The sequence below is a fragment of the Artemia sp. Qi Xiang Cuo genome, chromosome 18, assembly GCF_049724085.1.
Source record: "Artemia sp. Qi Xiang Cuo chromosome 18, ASM4972408v1, whole genome shotgun sequence".
Classification (NCBI taxonomy): Eukaryota; Metazoa; Arthropoda; class Branchiopoda; order Anostraca; family Artemiidae; genus Artemia; species Artemia sp. Qi Xiang Cuo.
The window spans coordinates 6,939,900-6,962,195 of record NC_142811.1 but is presented as its reverse complement, the minus strand read 5'-3'; the positions used below and the strand labels follow the sequence as shown (position 1 = coordinate 6,962,195).

Here is a 22,296-nt window from a genome sequence, read left to right as displayed (position 1 = left end):
CACTTTTACCCATGAAGATAAAGTTGGAGGGGGTGAAATTTTGCACGTTTTTTAGTTGGAGCTTGGGCTACAAAATGTGATCACCGCTGTCTCTCTGCGACCGCTACGACCGGAAATCGCTTAAAATTGTGGTGGGTCGCCTCTTTGAAGAGGCACAAGTGCGCCTCCTTGATTAGTGCAGCTTTTGCTGCATTGGCGATAATACGTAAGTATCAAAATTTACAAAGATGAATAGCATCTTCGTTCAACACTGGACAGCCCTTTGTAAAACGGCATTAAACGGGTTACAATAAACACAATTCCCCGTATTTTCACAATAACAGTACATAGTTATCAATCAATAACATTTGATTAATCGCAAATTAAATGTCTTACTACACACAAAGGACATTCACACCTAACATTTCAAATAAATTTTGCAGTCTCCGAGCTATTTTCTCTCATTTTGCCGGTGAAAGCACAAATCAAAATTCTCTCATAAGTAGTTTGGGGTATGATGCATACAAAAGTAAAGCAGCAATATTGCTCACGGATCCTACAACTTTTCTTGGAAATAAACCAATAACAAAACTCTCAAATGCATTGGGGTGAAAATGTGGATATGAATTTTTGGAGTACGTCAGATTGCCAATTATTCATGCTGACAGGTTCATGAAGAGAAGTTTTAATTCATTCTGCATAATTAGAATTGAGGGGGAGTTTTGCCAGAGCCACACTTTGACGATAAAAGAGTCAAATGCAGCTCACAAGCCAGAGGTTGCCACAAGCAGCACTAGAGAAATTAAGAGAGAAAAATGGGTTTAATTCAAATAAAGCAGTAGAATAAAGCAGTGTTCTACAACTTTATGTAAATTAAACCCATTTTTTTTTCTTAATCTTTCGTAAATCGAAAAGCAGTGTGGTCTTAAGAAATTATTGCTGCACTAGAACAATGCTACCATGACAATTACGCCCCTCCCCCCGAATCGTGCCAGGCATAGCCCTAGGCTATAGCTTATACAAAAACATAAGAAAATTCATAAAAAAACAAATTTAGTCTAACATTATAGCTATAATATTATAAAATTTATAAACAATAACACATATAACAATAAGTACATAGAAATAACATTATAGCTATAACAATAAAAATGTCAGTTAATCATATGCATCAAGTTTATATTAATCAGATTTTATATGTTTCCTTCTATTTACGTTCACATTTTTAAGTCATTTACTTCTCATTATTTTAGAATGGCAAGGTGCTTTAGACAGGGTTGCCACCACGGTCAGATTCTAAACTGCTACAATTGCCCAAATTTGCGTGCTAACAGCGATTCTCGGTGGTACAGTCAAAAAATTGACTATATTAATGCTAAAATAGCACTTTTGTGCTACAGGTGGCAATCCTGAACACGCGCTACAGTGTCGAAATAGCACTTTCGTTGCCACCACGACAGGGTTGCCACCACGGTCAGATTCTAAACTGCTAAAATTGCCCAAATTTGCGGGCTAAGAGCGATTCTCGGTGGTACAGTCAAAAAATTGACTGTAATAATGCTAAAATAGCACTTTTGTGCTACAGGTGGCAATCCTGAACACGCGCTACAGTGTCGAAATAATACTTTCGTTGCCACCACGACAAGGTTGCCACCACGGTCAGATTCTAAACTGCTACAATTGCCCAAATTTGCGGGCTAACAGCGATTCTCGGTGGTACAGTCAAAAAATTGACTATAATAATGCTAAAATAGCACTTTTGTGATACAGGTGGCAATCCTGAACACGTGCTACAGATTCGAAATACCACTTTCGTGCTACAGGTTGTAACCCTGGTTAAGAATTTCAATGCGCGTGAACGAACAGATGCAATACTTACAAGCAGTTAAAAACAACTGATAAATATACTTCTTAGGGTTATATCTGGCCCCATCGGAGTGATGAGGCGCAATTATCAGGGTAAGAACAATTATATTTGGAAATAGTTTTGGTTGGCAAATTGAATGATACTAGGCTTACTCTTTCCTTCAGAATATCTCACAGAGCGGTTTCACCATCAAACTCATATGGCAAGACAAAGAAATGAAATGGGGAAAACATTTGCACAGTATCAGTATTACAGTCCCTAATATCCTTTATAATGACATAATTTTCAACCCCCCATACTTTTAAAGTACTAAGGGCAGTGAAATAAAATCTAATTTGTGATTGGTTAATTTGAAACTTACTCGAGACAAATCTTTAAAAATTGGAAAAAATCGTCGATTCAATTTTTAATGAATAAGACCTCTATATTAGGCAACAAAATGAACCAAAAGGGGAAAACCAGCAAAAAATAAGCTAAAATATACGGCACCAAAAAAACCTAAGAAGGTACAAAATTCCTCTAAAGGTATAGTTGCTTAGAGAAAAAACAGATTGTTAAATGTTAATACTGGAATTTTACGGTTAAAAGTATTGCCAGATTTAAATAATTATTTGATTATTTATTTTCAGGGTTCAATGTGGCAACGATGAGGAAAATTGGGTGCTGTTCTAGCAACTTATCGAAAGAGGCATTCGGAAACATCTGAAATCTTCAAAGTTTATAGCAATAAATTGAAAATTTACTCTTATTTGATGGTGTTTGAATGCTATTGTCAAAATTATTAGTACATAAATATTTTTCACAATAAAAAATAACTAGATATAATTTTTAAACTAATTTGCAAAATAAAGGGAAAAAATTATTAACAATAAACCGTTTGTAGATTTTCATTGGATAAAAAGTAATAATTGGGTTAATATCTGTTGATTAAGTAATAAAAAAACACTGAGATAAATAATTTTTGAAATGCTGAATTGATTGAAGATTGACACCCTGATCTTCATCAATCAGCATAACCGTAGCAATGATGCTTTGTGCCATAATTAGTTAACTCCCCTCGCACTGGCGTAATTCAATGGTGACTGGCGGGAAAATTTTGAGTCTTCTCTAGTTTTGCCGAACGTGGTACAATTGTACCATTTTGGTACATTTCACCTCTACTGGTACAACTTAAAAAAATTCCACAAAATATGGTACATTTTACATAATTATGGTAGAATGTGGTACAGTTCAGTATTTTTGTACCTATGTTTGTATTCTTTCATCTACAAGTATTTTATTTCACCCTGATTTGTTCAGCATAATCAAAATAAGAGACAGATAAGCAATCACCTATTTCCCTTTTTTTGTAAACAGACACTTCACTTCCGGCATCCAAAGGTCAACAAAAACATATTTCTGTGTATTAAGTCCACTGTATAAAGATAATATAACCGTAAGCTTAAGGCCGATGATTTTCAGCGCTTCATTCTCGGTGCGTACAAACAGCTCCTCCCATTTACTCTTTCATTAGCGGGTTAGTATGTATTTCTCAGTCACTGAAAAATGGTTCGAAATTGTATTATTCGTAACTGCAAAAGCAGAAAGAAACTTGGCGAGCCGGCGATGTGATTTGCAACTGTCCCATCTCACAGGTATGACTTAATTTATACACAAATTATGACTTAATCTATTATTTATATACAGTGGACTTAACTGATTGGCCTATGTAGGAATTCTAAAAAGCTCTTTGTATCTAATAATAGCTCTTAATATAGATATATATATATATATATATATATATATATATATATATATATATATATATATATATATATATATATATATATATATATATATATATATATATATATATATATATATATATATATATATATATATATATATATATATATATATATATATATCTATATCTATATCTATATATATATATATATATATATATATATATATATATATATATATATATATATATATATATATATACTATATCTATATCTATATATATATATATATATATATATATATATATATATATATATATATATATATATATATATATATATATATATATATATATATATATATATATATATATATATATATATATATATATATAAAGAAACTTTCCAATCAACCAACTCAAACCATCAGATTTGATTTTCCCTGTCCTTGGTGCTTTAATTAATACTAATCAGGTAATGCTGTTCAGACAATTACATTCTTTTAGTTTTCAAACAGAAACCATGGCTACAGAGTACATAACGAAGAAATGATAAGTCTTAGTATATAATCACGTTATTTAACCTTTGGATCTAATTACACAAAGTATCATAACTTTTAATGATGTTTTATCAAGCAGGCATGTATGAGAAAAATTGGGGGGGGGGGGGGGTAAAATAAAAATAAAAATCTAATTTGATAATTTGAAAAAGAAATGCCCTGAAATTTGGAAAAATTTAGGATTTCCAAGGCCCCTTTCCCCAGCGTAGGCCCGTGTTGATAAGTGAGGCTTCTTTCAGAAAGCAAGCCATCTTTTCTAACTATTAGCAAATGTCAGAAAAAGAAGCCAAATAACCACAATTTATTTAAACGTGGTTGTAATGTCAAGTTTTCTCCCATTAAAGAATGCAAGGCCTAATTGGTTCTTTTGTATAAAATATTAAGCCAACGAAAAAATGCTTCAGCCATTACATTTTACACAAGTAAACTCTCTATTTCTCTGTGTGGCTTCTCTGTAGTTCCCCGGTAGAGAGTGTGCTTTAGTTCCTTTTGTTTACATCTGTGACGTATTTTCTTAAGCCAGTTACATTACTCGTCGTTTTTGGAGAGATAGATAACTCCGTCTTTTAAAAAATGGATAAGATTTCAAAATTTATGTGTGAAATTTTAAGCCAGAAAAGTTAGATTCCACCTGATTTGTTCTTACCTGGAGGATTTTAAGTCAGTGAAGAGAGCAAAAAGTTTTGAAGTCCCCAGAGTTACATAAGTAAACTATCTGGTTCTCTAATCGAAATTCGACAAAATTCTGAAAGCCTACCAAATCAAGAAAAATTATAAAATCATGGTAGAAGTCGTATATATCTTAAAATTTCAAGGGGAACGACACAATTACGAGGGAATTTTGCCCTATAAACCCCTGCCCGGTCCCTAAATCGTGTAATTTTTCTTTTATGTTCTAATGTTTTTCCATGCAATTTACCCATTTATGGCGTTATATATATATATATATATATATATATATATATATATATATATATATATATATATATATATATATATATATATATATATATATATATATATATATATATATGTTTATAAATAATATAATATATTATAAATAATATATATATTTTATATATACAACACATATATATATATATATATATATATATATATATATATATATATATATATATATATATATATATATATATATATATATATATATATATATATATATATATATATATATATATATATATATATATATATATATATATATATATATATATATATATATATGCTTATCATTTATCCACTTCTTAAAATGTCGTCAAAAACTCTTTAAATTTTAAATAGCAAAATAGGGCTTTCGACAAAAATTGAGCTAAATGTCTCATCCTTTTGTGCAGGGGCGCCAATCCAAGTAAATGTGGGGCGGCAACGATTTTTTTCAAATATTTCTTAGTAAACATAAAGAAAATAAGTTTTTTTCTAAATCATGAGTGGGTTAATTTGGCTCTTTTTCGATTCTTTTCAATAAAAAAAAAGAAAAAAAAGAAGGTTTTTTTCAAAACCTAGTGCCCCCTTCCAATTGTCAGTCCTGCTTTTATAATATCGAACATAAATTTTTGTACCTGACTTATTTTTCTACTCACATGTGTTAGTCCAAGATTATTATTAATCTACATAATTATCTTAGACTTTGGCTTAGTATCTTTACACCATTCCATTTGTCATAAAGTTTAACGGTTGTAATGCTAAAATAGGTTCGCGAAAAAAAATTTTCGCTTACGGTCGAAGTTTTTTTTTAAAGTTTTTAGTGTTTTTTCTTGTAAGTCAATAAATTTGCCTTAGTCTTCAATGCATGAGTAGTTAGTTAGATCAATGACAAAAAAAAAAAATATACCTAAGGGGTGCTTGGGCATTAGTTTAAAAATTACAAGAGAAGCTTACACTTTTAAAACGGTCAATTAGTTGAAGTACACGGAGTAAAACCTGGTTGGTAACCAATGCTGACTAAGTAAAACCCGCTAGATGCCGCCATTCTTCAACGTTAAGTAGACACTTTGACCACTGTAAATGGTCCTTGGGTATTAGTTTGAAACTTATCAGAGGCCCTTAATTAGAGGAAGTGTACGGCGCCAACTCCAGTGGACGTCCAACGGTGACTAAGTAAAACGGACGTCCACGGTGACTAAGTAAACCCGCTAGATGCAGACAATCCTCCTTATATGTAACATACTCAACAGAAGGGATGCACAATATCCTACGTAAATTTAGTTTATCAATGATTGTTCTAAATAATAATAATTTCATAGATATTATCCAGGATGTAAACATTTAGAATACACTTCTAAAATTAACGGTAATACCAAGAAAAAAATACCGCTTAAATAGAGTCAAAACCACATACTGAACCGGAAATAAAGCATATACTGATTGCACAAATTGAACAATCGATAATAAACATGCAATTTAACTTACTAATATATATACATTCTGATCTAAAAGCGAATATACATTTACGTACATGGCAAAGCATTGATACTGTCGTTCTTTTGTATATATATATATATATATATATATATATATATATATATATATATATATATATATATATATATATATATATATATATATATATATATATATATATATATATATATATATACATATATATATATATATATATATATATATATATATATATATATATATATATATATATATATATATATATATATATATATATATATATATATATATATATATATATATATATATATATATATATATATATATATGTGTGTGTGTGTGATCGATTTTTCTCCCAGAGGAGAAGTTAGTCATGTTTAAGCGTGTGCCTACAAACATACCCTACATTCCTGCCCTAGCACCGGATTGGTCCGGGGCCCTATCCTGAAACCAAAAATTCACTTTCGTAAATTTGTTTTATAGAAGTCATCTATAAGTTCAAAACCATCCGAACCCCTACTCTCCACCCTCTTTGTATGTTCTTATTGTATGTTCTTATCCCTTTTTATAGTATTATATTCTTAATAAACAGTATTTCTGCAAGTTCAAAGGACCTCTATGGGCGTAAATTGGGAAGCAAGCATTCGTTGTTATTTTATGGATATAAATGGAACTTGATCAACTCCCCCCCCCCCTAGATTTTCACCTTTTTCTCTATATATTTTGAAGAATATCTTTCTGGGGGTATTCACATTGAAACACTTTTTTTTTTGGTATTTTCATTGTAGAAAAAAAAACAAAAAAAAACTACCCTCCCACTAGATTTTGAATATTTTGCCCTCTCATACATTTCCCTGAATCGCCGCTTACTAAGGTAAGTTTGCTTCATAAGACCTCGTACAACAACTTTACAAGTGAGGAAGATATTCAGAGGGCAAAAAAGTAACCAGAAATTGATTAAGAGAAAAAGTACGAGAAAGACATCGCCCTTTAATGTACATAGTCCAAGGCTTTACATAGCTGAAGATACAGAAATTCATAAAAAGGTCTTACAGACTCCGTTTTCTTCCGTCTTTACCGCCCATTTTCTGCTTAGAAGGTCTTATCAGTCTAGTATGTCTGAGCTAGGTTTTGGCTGGTGAAATCCGGTGAAATCCAATTTCACCCCAGTAGAAACTAGGTTGCATCTCAGACAGTATAACAGATAGAAAAATTCTGACTCCCCGTATGGAGAGTAAGGAAGATCAATAATTAACTCATAATCCTCGTCCCTGTTCATTCCCTGCCATGGAATGAACAGGGAGACTGAATTTTTTTTTCGCGAGCTTATGACTTGCAAGCTTATTGTTATTGGTTTATATTATTATATTATTGTGAATACTATCTTAGAAATCAATCTTAAATCTTTGTGTAGATGCCAGGCTACGGCATAGGACAGTCAAGCCTTCTTCACCCTGGAAACATTTATTTTTTGAAAAGCTACCCTCTCTCTCCAAAAAAAAACATACCCAGGTATCCTTGGTCACATACCCAAATTTTCGCTGATTTTGGGCAATTCAACAAAAACAGTTTATGGAGAATCGCCACAGGATCCATTTCTCGATAAGGATTCAACTTCAACCATCCTCGGCACATATTTTCTTCTCCCCATTAAAATAAAAAATGAATAAACTATCAGGTTGAAAAAGAAAATCTCCACAATCTTTGCTTTCTCTTCCCATCTTTTTATCCAGAATAATTTTAATTGTCAAGCCTCTGGTATATCATGTTTGGTCTAGGCTGCATCATAACCATTAGCCTCTCAAAACTGAACCATCTGTTTAGTTTGAAAGAAATAAAACCATACCCAAATCATTATATGAATCCAAGCATGATTTCAATATCAGTTAATTAAAAACTAATTGTATTTAAGAATCATGTCATATAGCCAAAGGCAGTGTTGCCACATGGCTGTTGCAATATAGCCTGGCCATAAAAGCGAAAATGCACCGAAAGCATTATTCAAACAAAAAATTCTTTGAAAAATGCGGTGATTCAAAGAGTTTGACGCACAATCACCTAAAAAGTTTGCCTAAATGGCGCTAATATGGCCAAACAGGCAACATTTGCCGCGAAATTGTACTTATAAAATGTCTGTCTCTCTCTTTTTCTCTCGCAAAACACTTTCTTTGAGACACGACACCTTGCTATAGCCTAGTGTCTTAACAAAAGGATAAAAGGTTTACAGGGCCTCAAGGAAAATAAGTTCAATCTTGTGAACGTGATGTTGTTTGGTCAAACATAAATTACTAAATCCAAATATTTTCTGATAAATCAATTTGTCCGAGGTCCTAGGGGTTATGTGTTTAGGGGTTATGGAAGTTCGTGCTGAACTTCCTAAACTTTTCTTAAATTATAATTTAATGTTAAATCTTAAATCTCTTCTCCGTATTAAGACCAGGTTGTTTCAGCTCTGGGGACACAGAAGGATGGCCGGGCCGTATCCAAAGTAGTATATACTTCGAGACCCAAGAGCCCAGTTTCATTAACTTCTGTTAAAAAAGAAGATAACTTCATATAAGGTATTTAAATAATTTATGCTCTAATCTTATTGAAGGCAATTACACAAAGCCCATGATCAGAAATTGTTTTGCTACCCAGCCCCCATTCTCTTCCCGAGCAAAAATCCCAAAGTTTATGAACGTAAAAGGGGGGTTGGGGGTATGGAAAAACAAACCCTTTTACAAACCATTTGATCATTTCTTTTTCTTTTTTCTTTGTTATGGTCGTCCCGCTGACTCATCCTCTTGGTCAAGTTTCCCCGCGGCTTCACTTCACTATTTTTTTTTGAATTGCTATGCTAGGTTCTACATTTGGCTGCTGGCTTGGGGTGATGCTTGGTAAGTCATACATTTTCTTCCCTTTTTTATTTATTTACAAAAAAGAGTGTGATTGTGTGCAAATACAGTTATTTATTATGTTTTTTGTTTTTATTTGTTATTGGTTGCCCGGTAATAGGAGCTAGACTCTCAGCCGGACATACCCTTATTGTAGTTGTATTTAGTTTGCAAATAAAAAGAACCTGAACCTTGAGACTTTTAAAATAAACTTATAACTTTTTTAAGTGCATTAAAATTCTTTTATCCTTTAAGGAGTACCCTATTCTTGCATCAAAATGCAAATTTGAATTTTAAAATTTGCGTTCTTTTCTACAGAATTAGAAAAGAAGTTTTGAAATATCAGTAGCATATAGAGGAAATAATGTGAAGGAGGGGAAACGGTATATTTTTAGAAAATCCATGAATTGTGAAGTGTAAGATAAGGACAAAGTTACAGACCCTTCTTGTCCCCTGCGTATGAGCCTAGTCAACTGAAGATGAACAAAGGAGTGTTAGCAAGCTTCAAAACAAGTGGAACAAAGACATGGGGAACAAAGCAGCTTAAGAAGTTGTAGCTTTCCTTTGGAGAGGTAGATGTCATTGAGAATCAACACATTGTTAACAGCTTAAGAAGTTGTAGCTTACCTTTAGAGAGGTAGATGTCATTGAGAATCAGCAGATTGTTGACAGCTTAAGAAGTTGTAGCTTTTCTTTGGAGAGGTAGATGTCATTGAGAATCAGCAGATTGTTAACAGCTTAAGAAGTTGTAGCTTTCCTTTGGAGAGGTAGAAGTCATTGAGAATCAACAGATTGTTAACAGCTTAAGAAGTTGTAGCTTTCCTTTGGAGAGATAGATGTCATTGAAAATCAACAGATTGTTAACAGCTTAAGCAGTTGTAGCTTTCCTTTGGAGATGTAGATGTGATTGAGAATCAACAGATTGTTAACAGCTTAAGAAGTTGTAGCTTTCCTTTGGAGATGTATATGTCATTGAGAATCAACACATTGTTAACAGCTTAAGAAGATGTAGCTTTCCTTTGGAGAGGTAGATGTCATTGAGAATCAACAGATTGTTAACAGCTTAAGAAGTTGTAGCTTTCCTTTGAAGAGGTAGATGTCATTGAGAATCAACAGTTTGTTAACAGCTTAAGAAGTTATAGCTTTCCTTTGGAGAGGTAGATGTCATTGAGAATCAGCAGATTGTTAACAGCTTAAGAAGTTGTAGCTTTCCTTTGGAGAGGTAGATGTCATTGAGAATCAACAGATTGCTAACAGCTTAAGAAGTTGTAGCTTTCCTTTGGAGAGGTAGATGTCATTGAGAATCAACAGATTGTTAACAGCTTAAGAAGTTGTAGCTTTCCTTTGGAGAGATAGATGTCATTGAGAATCAACAGATTGTTAACAGCTTAAGAAGTTGTAGCTTTCCTTTGGAGATGTAGATGTGATTGAGAATCAACAGATTGTTAACAGCTTAAGAAGTTGTATCTTTCCTTTGGAAATGTATATGTCATAGAGAATCAACACATTGTTAACAGCTTAAGAAGATGTAGATTTCCTTTGGAGAGGTAGATGTCATTGAGAATCAACAGATTGTTAACAGCTTAAGAAGTTGTAGCTTTCCTTTGAAGAGGTAGATGTCATTGAGAATCAACAGGTTGTTAATAGCTTAAGAAGTTATAGCTTTCCTTTGGAGAGGTAGATATCATTGAGAATCAACAGATTGTTAACAGCCTAAGAAGTTGTAGCTTTCCTTTGGAGAGGTAGATGTCATTGAGAATCAACAGATTGTTAACAGCTTAAGAAGTTGTAGCTTTCCTTTGAAGAGGTAGATGTCATTGAGAATCAACAGGTTGTTAACAGCTTAAGAAGTTATAGCTTTCCTTTGGAGAGGTAGAGGTCATTGAGAATCAGCAGATTGTAAACAGCTTAAGAAGTTGTAGCTTTCCTTTGGAGAGGTAGATGTCATTGAGAGTCAGCAGATTGTTAACAGCTTAAGAAGTTGTAGCTTTCTCTTGGAGAGGTAGCTGTCATTGAGAATCAACAGATTGTTAACAGCTTGAGAAGTTGCACCTTTTCTTTGGAGAGGTAGCTTTCATTGAGAATCAACAGATTGTTATCAGGTTAAGATGTTGTACCTTTCCTTTGGAGAGGTAGATGTCATTGAGTATCAACAGATTGTTAACAGCTTAAGAAGTTTTTTAAGACAAAAATCATTATCACTGATGAAATGTCACAAACTAAAATGTGATAAAATGTCAAAAACACAAACGAAAATGCCATACCATTCTAAAAACTTCATAGTTTTGAAACAACCAAAGGGCATATCTTAAAAAGACGCGGTTTTCACATATAAATAGACCTAAACTGGGTCCAGGGGAGGGGGATGTTTTTATTTTAATTGAATTACTAAGGATAACAAAAAGGCTTGAATGTTCTCCGCGTTATGTAATATTCTTCAAAAATTTTCGTGTCAGAAGACAGTCGATCTTCAAGGCTCAAGAAACTTCCTCTTTACTAGTAAAAAAATTGCAGAAAAAATTGTGAGAGCATCTATCATCTCCAAACACCTAAGAATGGGTGTTTCCAACACCCAGCCACGTAACACCATTACACACATCACATAACGCTACTCTAGGTGATCTTTATGCGTCAGTTCTTTCATCTTATGCATATGATTAATCTACAATCCTAAATCCAAAGCTAAATTAGATCCAGTCTGCCCGAAGTAGGCCCAAGTTAGCTTGGCTAACCTAGGAAGGTTAAATAGGCTAGTTGAATTTAAGATGGCAGGCCTACTGGAGAAATAATTCTGCTTTCTTTACCCTCCCCTGCATTCCGAAGTATCTGAAAAGAAAAATATGCAGTAGTCTCTGGGTCAAAAAGGCGCTAAACATTAGATGGCGTTGGCCATTTTCTTTCCCAACATTAGTCCCAGTTCCCATTTTTGCACTTTCCTATACTATCATACAGCTTTTATATTTCCTAAACCTTATGAATTCAGCTCTCATGCAGCAGAATGCTGGGCATATAGCCAATCTTGTACATTCTCTGCCAACGGTATATCATAATATCTTGGGTTTCTCCGTGTAATTTAATCGAAATTTGGAGACATGTAACATGAGTTTGAATGTGCTCAACGTTTGATCAGCTGAGACAAAAATTTTACATTTGAGGAAGTGAATTTTGGATATATATATATATATATATATATATATATATATATATATATATATATATATATATATATATATATATATATATATATATATATATATATATATATATATATATATATATATATATATATATATATATATATATATATATATATATACTACTACTACTACTAACAGCTCATCGCAGCACCAAGCCACCTGAGGCCAACACAGCTACGCACGCTCCTCCTCCACCCCAATCTATTCAAAGCCTCCCTTTTACACCCGCCCACGAAGTTCCCATTTCCTTTAAATCTTTCTTTATGACGTCCTCCCAACCCAGACGGGGACGACCTGCTTTCCGTTTAGCCCTAGATGGTTGGCCGAAAAGAACAATCTTAGGCAATCTGTCATCCTTCATCCGAACAACATGCCCTAACCACCTCAACCTTTCTTTCATTATAGACCTAGAAAGCGGTATTGAACCACATTTTTCGTATAGCCTATTGTTTGAAATACGGTCAGTCAGCCGGGTACCCAGAACAATCCTTAAGCAGTTTCTCTGGAAAACATTTAGCAAATCTTCATCCGCTTTTCGGAGCGTCCATGCTTCAGAGCCATATTTGACCACTGTCATCACTGTAGCTTCTAATAATCTAATTTTGATTTCCAGACTTATCTTCCTATTCTTCCAGACTTTTTTTAACTGTGAAAAAACACCCTGAGCCTTGACTATTCTATTTTTAACATCTTCACTGGTCCCATCATCTTTACTAATAATACTACCAAGGTAAGTGATCATATATATATATATATATATATATATATATATATATATATATATATATATATATATATATATATATATATATATATATATATATATATATATATATATATATATATATATATATATATATATATATATATATATATATATATATATATATATATATATATATATATATATATATATTGTTTGAAATGGCTAACAGAACCATGTCTATCCTGAAAAATTTGACCGTTCAGGAATTCAATTTCTAAAGAAAAAGTCCTCTATATGCTGTTAAGCATTTGTTGGGGGGAGGGTGGGGTTGCCAAATTCAAAAAAAGAAATGTAGATAAAAATTAGTAAAAAATAAACGAAAAACTTATTGTTCCAAACAGATTATGAAAATGTAGTTGTCTTTGGGAATCAATAGATTATTACTGTTTTGGTTGCAACCTAGTAAAGGAAGAACTTCGGCCAATAGTAGCCCAAAATTAATCATTTTGAAACTGAATCGGATCGAAACAAAAAGTACACCATTGAAATCGACATGACCGAAAACTCTATAGGCTACACGAAACCTGACGTCCCCTGTCTTGGACAACAAGAACAATCACTGTTTTGCATGAGAAACACATGTCCCCTTTTTTTCTTCTCTGTTGCTATCGGGGCACTGGAACATCATAGAGAGCTGTTTAAGGGCTTATGTTAAAGGAAATTGCTGCATCTACTCTCTTTTGTAATTAACAAAACACAATATTTAAATAAACCCTTTGTTCAAACAATAACGTAATAATTTTGAAAGAGCCCGAAGAAAAATGTACGAAAATAATTGTTTTTACGTACTAATTGACCTAAGATAGGTCAAGGAGGAACATATTTTCGATTTAATGTCCTTGGTCTTTAAAATAAATAGTTATGTGTATTTAGCTTCCATCAGAACACTGTAGAAATATGAAAATACATTTAGGAGGGGGGGGGGACAAATAAAGACCAAATAATTTTCAATGCAATTCTCAAGAATGTGTTGTGCTCGAATTTTTATGATGCATTGGTTTGGGAGCTCGGGTGGGCATTATTATGGACAGTTGCAACCACGAGCTATCCTTATGATAATATTTGTCACGTGTTTTCAGCATGATGGCTTTTGTAACCAGTTACTGAAATAACTATAGACTTTAGAAATAAGACGGAGGCAAGTGTCAACAATCTTTTATGTTCATTTTGTGCTGTTAAACAGGTTATATCTAATTTCGTTAATGTTTCGAAATTCAGACAAGTAGCCTACCAAGGACACAAAAATACAAATATTTGTTGCCTCATGGACCCCACGCGGGAAAACCACGTTTTTTTTAAGATTTTTCCCTTGGTTGTTTCGAAGTTACGAAGTCTTTAGGGCAGTCACATTTTCGTCAGTGTTGCCACTTTGAACCGTGGAAAGAAAAAGGCAAGACAGATTACGTAAACTTGACAAGGATTTCGTTCTTAAAAATGAAAACGTTAACAATCTATTGATACCCAAAGACAGCTATAACTTCAAAGGAAAGCTATATCTTTTTAACAGTGGCGTAATTTCGTCAAAATACAAGGGGGGAGGCCGGGAGGGGGCAGAGTTGGAGCCAGTTTTCCCAAAACCAGTGAATGCTGAAAAATGAAAATGAGCCACATAGTACCATAAAGGTAAAGATATACTAAAGAAAACTGACCCGTTTTTGTGGATGCTTGAATTATCCATGCTTATCTTAGTTTTGACAAGATTTTGGGAGAAACTAAATTTCAACTGGGGGGGGGGGTCAGGGGCTTAGAGGGAGGAAAACTGAGATTTGGGAGAGGTAGTTGCACCCTCTGCCTCATAGAAAATTATGCCCCTATTTTTTCAGCTTTTTAGTGCGAGATTGTTTTTCAATTTTTTATTGCTGATTTTTAACCCATATTTCAAATATTTTTTATTTGGCAGCCACTATTACCAAAAACTGCATAAGTATATATGAAGGTATTTTTCCTTCAAAATTTTTCCTAATTTTTAAGATATATATGGTTGAGTAAATTCCCAGTTCAAACAATTAGATTTCATTTCACTCTCCTGGGTACTTCAAAAATATGCTATGTCCCAAGTTTATTACAGTACGTAGGTAGACAAGCGTGGAGTGTCTTTACAGGCTGTAGGACACAAACAATCCTTAAGATAAATTTGGTTATGGACGGTGAGCATAATGGACATAGTGATCAGTTACTAAAGCAACTATATACTTTGGAAATACGGCGGATTTAGGCACTAACAACGTGCTATGGTCGTTTTTTTAATTTAGGATCCACTTAATTTCGTCAATATGTCGAAATTCAATCTCAGTGCCAAAGACTTGGGTATTTTTTTCCTTGACACTTTTTTTCTGACTTATCTATTTCAGAACTGTCCCATAATTAAGTTCCCAACAAGCGCAACAACTGAGGGGCAATCACCTCCGTAGATTTTGACATACTTTTTCGGGTATTTTCATTTAGAAAAATAAACAAAATCCTCCTCCGAGATTTTCAAAAATACATCTTTGACGTCTTCATTAAAAAAAAATCCTTCTTTTTCCCTACATTTCCGGGAATTAGGGCTCCTGGTCCCAAATCCCTGATTGGCTGTAATTTTACAAAAGCGGAAAAAAATCGCTCGAACTACTTCAACAGTTGAGCATATGAATTGGATCACAACTTCTCATATAGGTTATTTCCGAAAAACAGAACTACAGTAAAAGTTGAATACTGGAGACGAACAGAAATTCGTCAGAAAAACGATCAAAAATTACCTACGAAGAAACATATGCAACCTCGAATGAACAGAAACTACAATTAGTGAACGGCAAAGTGAACGCGTGATAAATAGTGACACATCACTGTGATTGCAGCTATTGCCCCTAAAAAAAGAATTATATTAGACTGGTAAATTTTCCCAACTTCGGCACTAAGCCAAAACTAGGGACAGCAAAGAACAGTGAATAATTTCAATTCCTTGTGATCTTTCCATTTCCTTTGAGCAAGAAGTCCAATTTAAAGCATAACTATTGAAAGGAAATAACAGGTAACTGTCAACCATTTCCTTAAAGTTAATACATAATGAATGTCCGGAACATGGAAATTGTGGAAAAAAGTGTTTTTAGGGTGAAGTAATTAAAGAGTTGCAAGTAACTGAAACGCTTCACGATTATTAAATGAGATGTCCAACAGAGCTTATTGAATAAGTATAACTATTGTGCTCTACTGAGCGCGGTTTGAACATCAGTGAATTTCATGCAAAAAAAAAAAAAAAAAATGCAAACCCATAAAACCTTTGAAACTAACCAAAAACACTGTTAGTTTATGCTAATAGATAAATTCCAAGAATTTTCAGTACTTATGTATTATACCAAACACGCTCAAGAAGTGAAGTTTGGTTAATCATAATCAAAAATACCAAAACATGATGAAAATATAATACTATTGTTTATATGATAACAGGGAGGGGGAGGGATAAAGCAACCTTTCCCCCCCCCCCCGCTTAATGTACAAATATATAGCCCAAATTATACAAGTCCAATGCATTCTGTCACCCATCATTTGTCTTTGTGGCTATGAAACCAGTTTTCTCAGAACTTACATTCAGCAAACTTCTCGATTGTGTTTGGTATAATACATAAGTACCGAATTTTCTATCTAGCCTATAAATGACGAATTGCACCTCATTGAGCTCTGAAGCACGATAAGTAAATAATTAATTGCAATAGTTTCAAGAATAGGTTTCAATTCAATAGGTTTCAATTAAATAATCACGATGATAGACTATACGTTTTCAATTCGTCCAAATTCAACAGAGCTTATTTGAATAACGATGTAAATTTTGTGCTTATCTATTATACCAAACACAATCTAGAAGTTTGCTTAATGCAAGATCTGAGAAAACCGGTTTCATCGCCACAAAGACAAATGACGGGTGACAGAATACATTGGACTTGTATAATTTGGGCTAAATATTTGTAAATCAGGGGTGGGGTAAGGTTAGGTTACTTTACCTCCTCCTCCCCTAATGTGCAAATATATAGCGCAAATTATATTAATATATAAATTAAAGTATTTATTTTCGTCGTATTTTGGTGTATTTCATTATGATTAACCGGTACTTGTGTCTTATAGCCACCACACTCAAGTTCTGTCGAAAAGTGAAGTATGATTAATGCTAATGAAAAAAAAATCTGATGAAAATATAATGCTTTATCAACAAAATTATTAGAACTACAACAAAAAATTATGGAAGGGGGGTCCCCCAGACCGCATTAAATTAAATACTAGCCTAAGCTCACCAAAATACCAACTAAATATGGTAATTTTCTCGTTGTTCATATTATTGATTTATGAATAAAGTAAACATACCACTCGATGCCTTTTTAATGCTTTTTCCAAATATAATAATCATTTTTGTCGGAAATGATTTTTACCCCCACCCCCCCCCCATATATAGCCTACCAATTCAGGGTATATATTTGCACATTGGGGGGGGGGGAGTTTAAACTTACCTCTCATTTACATCAGAAATTAAATTTACCTCCACCCCCCCCCCTAATGTGCAAATATATACCCTGAATTGATATAGCCTACAGAGGGTGGGATAAAATTCATTTGCAACAAAAAGGATTATTATATTTGGAAACAGCACAAAAAAGGCAACAATTCCTATATTTAATGTATCTGTAATTCTACTGTGTGAACTGCGAAAAATTTACCAACACCGGCTCTCTATTGCTCTTCCTCGCATCACTTTCATCAAAATTTCGTCCCCTCCCCCCAATGGGACAACCAGGGCCGTATCCAGGTTTTTTTCGGTGTGTTTTGCAAAAGGAGTTTTTTCGGGGGGGGGGGGGGTTAAAAAAAAGACTTAAAAAACGCGTAAAAAATATTAAGATTCATTTTTGTTACTTTTTTATGATTCGGACAAACATTTCGGGAGGGAGGGTTCGAACCCCCTACCCCCCTGGATACGGCCATGGAGACAACCCAATACTACACGAAAGTTTGCTGATTTTGTGAGTTTGTTATTTAGCCTATTTTTTGTGTGTACTCCTCATCAACAGGTTGTTCATAATGCTAAATAAAGCGAATATGAAAAAAGAATCTGACGACTTTTGTACTTAGCTTACGGCTACATCCATCCCCAATAGAGGTTTGGGGACTCGGACATAGGGACATAACCTGCTATGGGGCAGGGGGGCAAATTCCCCTCCTAGACCTCGATTTGCCCTCCCCCCCAGACTCCAGCTGAAATTCAGTTTCTTCAAAATCATGTCGAAACTAAGATAAGCCTGCATAACTGAAGCATCCGAAGAAACAGGTTGGTTTTCTTTAGTATATCTTTGCCTTTATGGTACTATACGGCTCATTTTTCAGTTCTCACTGTCATTTTCACTTGATTTGGGAAAATTGGCTCCAACCTTTCTCCCCCCCCAGGATTTTGACGAAATTACGCCACTGTTGGAACACAATTGCCACGGTATTTATTAGCATATTCGGAAGGAGCATTGAATGTGGAATCAATTGGTATTTTCTATCTGATTTTAGTCCTATAGATCTAAACCAAGCTCCTTTATTGTAAGGATAGCATTTGATAAGTTTATTCACCTTTTTGTTTCTTATCCAGATAGAGTTTATCCTAAAAATTCATTCACAGTTAGAAAAGTATTCCTCCTGGCAGTGTTGACGCTTTGACTGCTGAAATTTATCTGGAGATTTCTCTTGCTTGTCTATAGTTCCGAAATCTGGAGGCTCTTCGCGCCTCTAGCACTACTGCCCAGAGCCGAAAATGTCGTCTTTTTTTAATTACAGTTCTGGTGCTTAAGTATGATGCTTTTATCTTTTATTTTTTATTTTAGTACTGTCTAGTATTTAAAAAAACAATAACTCACGTTTACGAAATTTGCATATTGTATCTACTGAATAAATCTGCTGTCTTGAAATGAAGTGTATTTTAGAACAATATAAAATACTGTTAAAAGGATTTTGAAAAATGAAAAATTGCCTTGAACCAACGTTTTACGGGTTCTTTTTTAATTTTAGCGCTTAAAATTCAGTATAATTTTGTATTTATAATTCAGAAAATTAAACATTAGTCCAGCCTGTGTATGAGCAAGGTCCAAGACAATATCCTGTGTTAAGAGTAGTGTGTTTTTCTTACTTACGTTGCTGAAATTGAAAGTTAGGTATTTGTTTTATAGCCTTTTAAGTATGCCATAATATTATCTAAATATTTAAATGTTTATTTAGATTTTAAAATTATTATGATCATTTAAAAAAATAAGCCGTCTTACGGAATGGTTGACACGCAAAAGTTACAATTTTATGTACTTCGGGGAAATTGTTCGAGTCCTAACTTCGCTGATTATTTGGTTGGGTACAGGGGTCAGCGCAGACTATGTAAGCTCATCCAGAGTTGGCCCAGCTTCAAATGGGTACTTTAAGAAATCTGGGGGGGATGACGATCATTTGAATAATCGCAGCAAACATGGAGATAACAGGTAGGCCTACTACTTTGGATGAATAAACGAATCATAAAACGAACAGAAATTAAAAAAAAAATATTTAGTTTTTGGAAAACGATTTTCTGATAATTAATGTCTGTTCGTCTTTTAACTGACATAGTTTTATCATGGTTAATCGTGGGAGTCTGCAAAAAGTTTTTTTTTGTAGCTATTCTACTTATGAACTAAAATGGTGGATTGTAAGGTTAAACTTAAATATTCCGTTAAAATACTCGATGTGTTGTAGATATGAACATTTGTTTTTTAGTAATATCTTACTATAAGCTGGGGGACAAGGGGGGGGGGGGTTCATATAAATTGGAAGTCTGTTTAATCGAATGAATTTTTTTAAGGTACGATTTTTCGACAAGTCTAGATACTCAAAGCGCCTTTTAATTTAATCAACATTTCTCCAAACACTCAATGAAAGTTTCACCTTGATACTCTTGGCCTTTTCGGGCACCTAGGATCAAAGATGCCACGCTTCCCAGTAATAAAGCCTATATGTAAACAATGGGCAACTTAAATAATTTACAGCCCTCGCCCCATTGGCTCTGGGGTCCAGGTCATCCCCGGAGGCTTAGCAATTGGGCTTTTCGACTATTGTGAACAATATGGCTATCTCAAAATTTTTATCAGATGTCCTTAGGGATTGAGGAGTGGTAGCTAGAAAAGTGTGATGCGAATCGCACCATTAGATTTAGCATATCAGAGAATCCTACTGCAGAGGTTTCAAGCTCCTGGATTTTTTTTTTTTTAAGAAATACTGCAGATGTGTGTTTAATTTTTTTTATGTGTGTTTACCATGGGTCATCGCACTTAACCAGTGGTTGCAGAAAATCGGGAGAAGGCTCATTCAAACGAAAATTAAAAGTTCTAGTGCTCCTTTGAAGTGACCGAAAAGATTGGAGGGCAACTAGCCCCCTCCCACACTCCTTTTCTCCAAAGGCATCCAATCAAAATTTTAAGATAGCCATTCGGTTCAGAATAGTTGAAAGGTCCAATAATTATGCCTCTTGGGACGACAGGATCCCCCCAGCCCCTGAGCAAAGGGGTTTAATTATACATCTTGCCAATTGTTTTTAAGTAGTATTTGCTATTGGGAAATGTACGGACCATTTTCTATGGGGGAGGGCTTTCATTAGGGGAATTTCCCTGGGGAGAATTTTCCGTGGAGAGAAAATTTCCCATCCAGAACTTTTAACGGAGGGATCAGGGATATTTCCTGGAATAATTTGAAAAACGGCCAAGACGGTCAGATAAAACTTTTCAGTAAAACAGTGCCGCAAAGCACTATTATTTTACTGGCTAATATTTCTTTTCATTAGACTAAATAGGCTGATGGAAATGTTTAACGTAAAAATCAATGAAAGAAGTTAAGTCGTATTCGGTAAAGAACAAAAAAATAAGGTAATTCTAAATGCAATATCATCCAAATTATTCGGCAAAACCACCAGCCAGCAATTTTAACCTAACTGAAAATTTCATCAGGAGGATTTCCAGGGAGCATCCCCACATGTAAAATTGAGTCACTAAAGAGAAAGCGAGACAAACAAAAATTCCGTACAGGAACTCTGGCAAATTCACACTGTTTAAAATTTCCCCTGAAATCTCACTCCCGGAAACTTCCCTCTCCACGGCAATTCTATCCATGGAGAATCCCTCCTCCCCACATATAATTTCCCTTCCTCACCCCGAAAAATGTTTCTATACTTCCCAGTAACAAATACTATATGTAAACAATGGCAACTTCCACAACTGAAGTGGATGTGGCGGTCATGTTATCCCCTGAGGTATTGTTGTTCGACCTTTCAACTATGCTGAACAAAACGGCTATCACAAAATTTGGTCAAATGACTTTGAGTAAAAAATGCCGTGAGAGCGGTGCTAGTTGGCCTCAAATTCATTCAGCCAATCATTTTGGCTACTCAAAAAACGCACTAGAACTTTTAATTTTCGTTCAAATGAGCCCTCTCCCGATCTCCTAAAGCCACTGGGTCGATAGAATCACCCCTGGAAATTACTGTCAAGCCCCTAACCCCCTCCCTCACCCTAAAAATTAATAATAACGCCTTTGGACGAGCTTGGCTTTCCCCCCTTCTACCAACTTCTGCAACATGGCAAGTAAATTCAGTCAATCTAAAAAGCTAAAAACTCCAGTCAGTTTAAATAATAAAAAAGCTGTGTTTAGTGTAATTAGAACTTTGAAAGATAAGTATTATTCAGCAAATTTTGCACACTTGGAGACATCAATCTTTCAAAATTGTGCAGTGTAAAAGCAAACAGGAAATATTAACACAAATCCACAGAGTATTAAACTTCATTATCAGGTGTCACACTGAAAAACAAACAAAAATGCAAATATTTGAATGGTTTATTTTATAACAGAGAAATATTCAGACGCACAAAGTCAATGATCTGTAAAATCAAGGTG

General features: G+C 34.0%; 1 protein-coding gene across 1 annotated transcript in view; it reads right to left on the bottom strand.

The window, feature by feature from the left end:
* Positions 1-19,090, bottom strand: part of LOC148941152 (beta-1,4-glucuronyltransferase 1-like) — a 79,587-nt gene extending 60,497 nt beyond the window's left edge. The window contains exon 1 of the mRNA XM_089103824.1: positions 18,967-19,090. The gene's annotated coding sequence lies outside the window, so the exon portion shown is untranslated. The remainder of the gene's footprint in view (positions 1-18,966) is intronic.
* Positions 19,091-22,296: the final 3,206 nt, after the last annotated feature.